The sequence below is a fragment of the Octodon degus genome, unplaced genomic scaffold (genome assembly GCF_000260255.1).
Source record: "Octodon degus isolate 3935 unplaced genomic scaffold, OctDeg1.0 scaffold00074, whole genome shotgun sequence".
Taxonomy (NCBI): domain Eukaryota; kingdom Metazoa; phylum Chordata; class Mammalia; order Rodentia; family Octodontidae; genus Octodon; species Octodon degus.
Genome location: NW_004524650.1, coordinates 11,163,198 through 11,168,805, shown reverse-complemented (window position 1 = coordinate 11,168,805; position 5,608 = coordinate 11,163,198). Strand labels below are relative to the sequence as shown.

Here is a 5,608-nt window from a genome sequence, read left to right as displayed (position 1 = left end):
ATATATAGTTAGTCAGGGTGAGAATCTTTCCAATTAACTGCTAGATTAAAGAATCTTCTGAATCATGCAATCCTTTTATGCAAAAGGCATTTTAGTCTATCTCTAAGAGTTGCCAAAGTACTAACAGTTTAAGTATTGCTGAAAAGTCCAAGTCCCAAGTCTCCTCAGAGACCTAAGGCAGACTCTTAGCTGTGAACCCCTATATAAATGAAACATCAAGTGGCACAAGAAAATCATTACCTTTCCAAAAAGTATAAACAACAGAATACCAAGCATTTGGACCAAAGTAAGTCCAAAATTCAGAAGGGCAATCATTAAGTCTTGTAGATACATGTGGAACAACTGAAGAAATCTGTAGCAAATTGTGAGCTTCATGTATCTTTGCTCCTTCCTTGAAATCTTCCTTGGATGATCCACGGTCCTGGATTTTCTAGATTTCTGGGGTTTCCACTGTACATTAGGCTTTTCACTGTCTTCTTCACACACTCCCTTCTCAGAGGCACACTTCTTGGCCTTCCAGGCTTTCCTCTGAAATCTAGATGGAAGCCTTCTTAACCTCAGAACTCTTGCATTCTGCCTGCACCTACGACCAATGCTTCTGGATGGTGCCAAGGTCTGATGCCCCCTGGAGCAGTAACTAGGTTTTCTTCTCTCTTGCCTGGAGGGGTTGAATGCCTGGATTGCTGACCACCCTGACTCTGATTCCAAGGAATAAATTCTCTATGCCACCACCATTCTGGTGTGGCCTCTGCTTCCATTCTGGAGCATGGTGCTCTGCAGCTTTCTTCCCAACACAAAGTCCCTCACCCTTGTAATTCTGAGGCTGTAAAGGGTAGAGACTTGCTGCCTCCTGTGATACCCTCAGGCCATCTTTTCCATTTTCTTCTTTCTTCTCAGCAATGAAGATCCTCTCAGCTCTATCTTAGTAGTCCAAAGTTTTATTGGTACTTTCTTTCTAGCCAAACTCACAATATTTTAGATCATCCTTCTGGGTTCTTTGCTGTTGATTCTCAGCATAACTCTGACTGTAACTTTATACAATAGCCATGCCACTGACTCAACATTTGACTGCCTTGATATTTCTTTTGCCAGATTAATTAGCCCACTTCACTTAGTCTCAGTCTCAGGCAAACTCTCTGGACATGAGCAAAATGCAGATAAACTTTCTGCCAAACTATAACACACATTGTCTGGAGTCCAGCAACCAATGTGGTCCTTCTTCAAAACAGAAACCTTCCAAGTCTGGTCTTTACAGGCAGGATTTCTGTCAGTCTTCTGATCTTCTGAGCTCTGACTATAATCTCTCTTACAGACCAGCTGAAGTCATTCAAGTGCTTCTTTTGTAGGTGACATCTCTGAACGCTTTCTGTCTCTTCCCATAAGCCATTCCTAAAGGCTCTTGAAGATGCAGTCAGATATATAGTCACAGCAACAACCCCATTCCTGGTACTAAATTCTGTCTCATTTACTTCTCTCTCATTGTTGGGTCAAAGTATATTACAGCCACAATTAAGGAAGAAAAGGTTTATTTAGCTCACAGTTAGTGGAGGTTTCAGTCCATAATCAGCTGGCTCTAAGGCAGAGTGGCATATGGAAGAGGACAGCCATTCATGGTGGCTGAAAATAGCAAAGGGCAAAAGGCAGAGCAGTGGCTGTGACAGATAGCAAGCCTCTCTCCTTTCCTTACACATCTGTAAGCAGGTGTAGTGCTCATACTGATAATCTGAACATTGGATCATGAATTAATCACAAACTTCAGAAGCCTCCTCATGACTGCTCGAGGCTTTTGTGGGGACACCTAGACACAGACCATAACATCTACCATGATGTTTTTGCCTTAAGGTGAGACAACCATGGACTGAAATATCTGAAGCACTGAGGCGAAAATAAACCTTTCCTCTTTTAAGTTGAAGGTATTGGAAATTCTGTCCTAGTAATGGAGGAAGTATGGTGATTTCAGAAAAATTAGGAGAAGTTACTTTACACAAAGGAAATTTCAGTTGCATAAGAAAGTTAGGTGATGCTGTTGCTTCTAGGCAATAATCTAGTATTGCATCTCAGATCTTAAAGAACAGGATGTGTGTTGGATTTCATACAGCAGGCCATGGTTTTTCCAAATGGCTTGTTTTCAAACCTTATGATTTCTGAACTTCTCTCCTGATCCAACTAAACTGTCATGGGCTTTTTTCCAGGCTTTCATTTTTGTTACAGAGATACAAATCATTAGTAACCCAAGATTTTAGTCACATAAAAACAGGGGAATTTTGAAAATGACAGAGTTCATATATAAAGTGGTAGAGATGAGGGTTGAGAACCAGTCCCAACAAATGCCAAATGAAAAAAGTAGTGAGCAGAAAAGAAGAAATTGAATTTGTCCAGGGACAGGAAGAAGGGGAAGGCAAGATCAAGGGGGAGGGTGGTGGAAAGGCCCTGGGAAATTTACAACATGCAGCTTCTATCCTGCTGAACTAGGCTGGACAAGGGCCAGTAATGATCACTAGTGTTGCTCTGGGGAAGGAAGGCAGGAGCTATGGTGATTGAGTGCTTACTAGCTCTGGTGTGCCTCTAACAGTTCTGAGGCTAAAAAATTCAGAGTCATTCTTAACTTGTTTATTTCTCTTATACCCCATATACAATACACCAGCAAGTGGCTAGTCCTTCAGAGAACATCTATATGTTATGGTTTATATCTAAATTATTTCCTTCACTTCAAATCTCATATGTTCAGAAGTATAGATTTTGGAAGGTGATTACATCATGAATGGCTTAATTCACTGATGAGCTTCATGGCTGAATGTGCTGTTCAGAGGTGGCCTTTGGACAGAGGAAATGGCTCACGGGGGCCTAGAAGGTATGTTCTCATTTCCAGCTCTCTCTCTCTCTCTCTCTCTCTCTCTCTCTCTCTCTCTCTCTGATTGTTCTTTCCTCGGCCACCATGGTGCTGCTCTACTGTGTCATGTTAGCCAGCCATGGGCTAAAATCTTTGAAACCATGAGCCAAAATAACCTTTTGACCTTTACACTGCGGATGTCATGTCTTGTGGCCCACCGCACTGTGTCCACTTTCCCCATTGCTGCCACTCCCGTCTGAACCACTGAAGTAGCCTAACTCAGCTCTCCACTTCTGTGTTTGGTGGTCTTGAATATTGTACCTCTACCCTACCTCTGAGTTTGCTGTGATGCACAGCAGCCAGGGAAACTCTTCATAAGTGATCTTGCTGCCCCTCTGCTTGAAATCCTTCTGCAGCTTTCCACCTCACTCAGGGTTAAACAGCCTTCACGGTTACTTTCAATGCCTCTTGATCTGAGTGCCCATCCTCTTGGATCTCATCTCCTAACTGTCCTTGAATGAACAAAACAATCAAACAAAACTGTTTATTACTTCTACTTCACATTGTTGACACAGATAACGTCATCTCTACTTACCAAAATGTATGTGGTGATTTCTCTTCACCCACAACCAATCAGTTCTCTAATGGACAGCAACCAAATGTCCTAAAAATTAACTCAATTTGGACATTACCTATCTGGAGTTGATAAGGTTCCATTTGTCTTTTAAATATTTTTTGGTTAGTGCTCTTAGTGTCTTGCCTGAGAAAAATTGTATTAGTTGATGCCATGAAACTTGTCTTTTAGAATTTTGTAGCTTTTACTTTGTGATTGAGTCTATAAAATATCTCAATTAATTTTTGTGTATGATCTGATGTTGGAACTGAAATTACTTTTTAAGTATGTTTCTCTTGTTAAAAAATTTCTTCCCCACAAATTCATTAGTGTCTTTGTTAACAATCACTTGATCTTAAGTGTGACTAGTTATGCATTCTCTTTTCTGTTACTTTGATATACTTATTTATTCTATACCTCAATGACTAGAATGTAGTGGCTTTCTTATGTTTTCATATTAGGTAATATAAATCTATGTTATTTTTCCAGATTATTTTGGTAACTCACTTATATTATTCATTATCTTACTATACAAGTTTAGAATCAGCTTATTAATTTCTACAAAAGTACATTCATTAGTTTTGATTACAATAGCATTACATTTATAGATCAGCTTGAGGAAAATTAAAATTTATATTAGTTTTCTAGTGCTGTTAGAATGAAAGATTACAGAGTAGGTAGTTTAACAACATAAATATTTGGAAGCTGAAAGTTCCAGATCCAAGTGTCAACAGGAGGGCTAGGGAGATAGCTCAGTGGCATAAGCACTTGCCCTGCAAGGGCAAGGTCATGAGTTTGATCTCCAGTACCAAAACAAATAAACAAACAATGTTTCAACATGTTTGGTTTTCCAAGGCCTGTCCTTGGGTTTCAGGTGGTCCCCATCATTTAAGCCTCACAAACTTGTCACTGAGTCTGTGTGTTGTCTGTGCCCTAATTTCCTTTCTTTATAAGGATACTTGTGTTCAATTATGGTCCAAACATACAGCCTCAATTTACTTATTCACTTCCTGAAGGCCCTCATTTTCAATATATTCCCATTCTTATGTGCACAAGATTAAAAATCTTGACATATTAATTTTGTGGGAGTTGAAATTCTGCATACTGCGGCATTTTAAGCACATTAGAACTTTCAGTAGGTTCCTACTAATTTCTCTCATTATTTTATGGCATTTATTTATTTAACCATTATTTAGCTTTATTCATAACCATAAACTTAACTCTACAATCCAGGTACATTTGGAAGTGAGCAAGGAAAACATGGAACCCAAAGAACTGCAATAAGAGCAGAGTGATGGGGTGTTTTGAGCAGGGAGGGCGCAGGGTGCTCTCCTGAGCTGGAGGAATGGTCTGGTCTGGTGGTGGCAGTGCACACAAGTCACATGCATTAGGGCTGTCCACACACGGTGATGGTGATCTTCTTGCTGGTTTGCCATTCCTGCACCCGAAGCGCTCCACTGCCTCCACCATGTCGTGCCCTCTTTCACCTTCCCAAAGACCACGCGCTTGCCTTCCAGTCACTCTGTCTTGGCAGTGCAGATGGAAAACTGGGACCCTTTTGAGTGTGGCCCAGCAATTGCCCTGGATAAAACGGCTGGGCCTGTGCTTCAGGATGAAGTTCTCATTATCGAATTTCTCCCTGTAGATGGACTTGCGGCCAGGGCCATTGTGGCGCATGAAGTCACCACACTGGCACATAAATCCTGGAATAATTCTGTGAAAGCAGGAACCCTTATAACCAAATCTGTTCTCTCCAGTGCTCAGAACATGAAAGTTTTCTGCCATCTTTGGAACTTTGTCTGCAAACAACTCAAAAGAGATGTGGCCCAAGGGCTCGCCCTCGGCAGCAACATCGAAGAATATGGTGGGATTGACCATGGTTGGCAACAAACAACAAGGCTTTATGGCTTTTAGCGTTCAGATTTTCCCACATGTTTTAGTAATTTAGCTGTAATATTTGCATTTAATATCTTAGATGTTATTTTTTCACATTCAATTTATCAATGATCATGTAAATTGGTATCACTTAAATTCACTAGTTCTTCTAGCTCTTTTGGCACATAGCTTTTTTTGGATTTTCTACATACATAATTATTTTGTTACTTAGAAACCCTTAGTAATCACTATTTAGCTTCCAGGTTAATTTTTTTCTTTTGGTTTTCATA

The 5,608-nt window shown here is 40.3% G+C and overlaps 1 pseudogene; it reads right to left on the bottom strand.

The window, feature by feature from the left end:
• Window positions 1-3,265: 3,265 nt before the first annotated feature.
• Window positions 3,266-5,321, bottom strand: LOC101561418 (annotated as a pseudogene).
• Window positions 5,322-5,608: the final 287 nt, after the last annotated feature.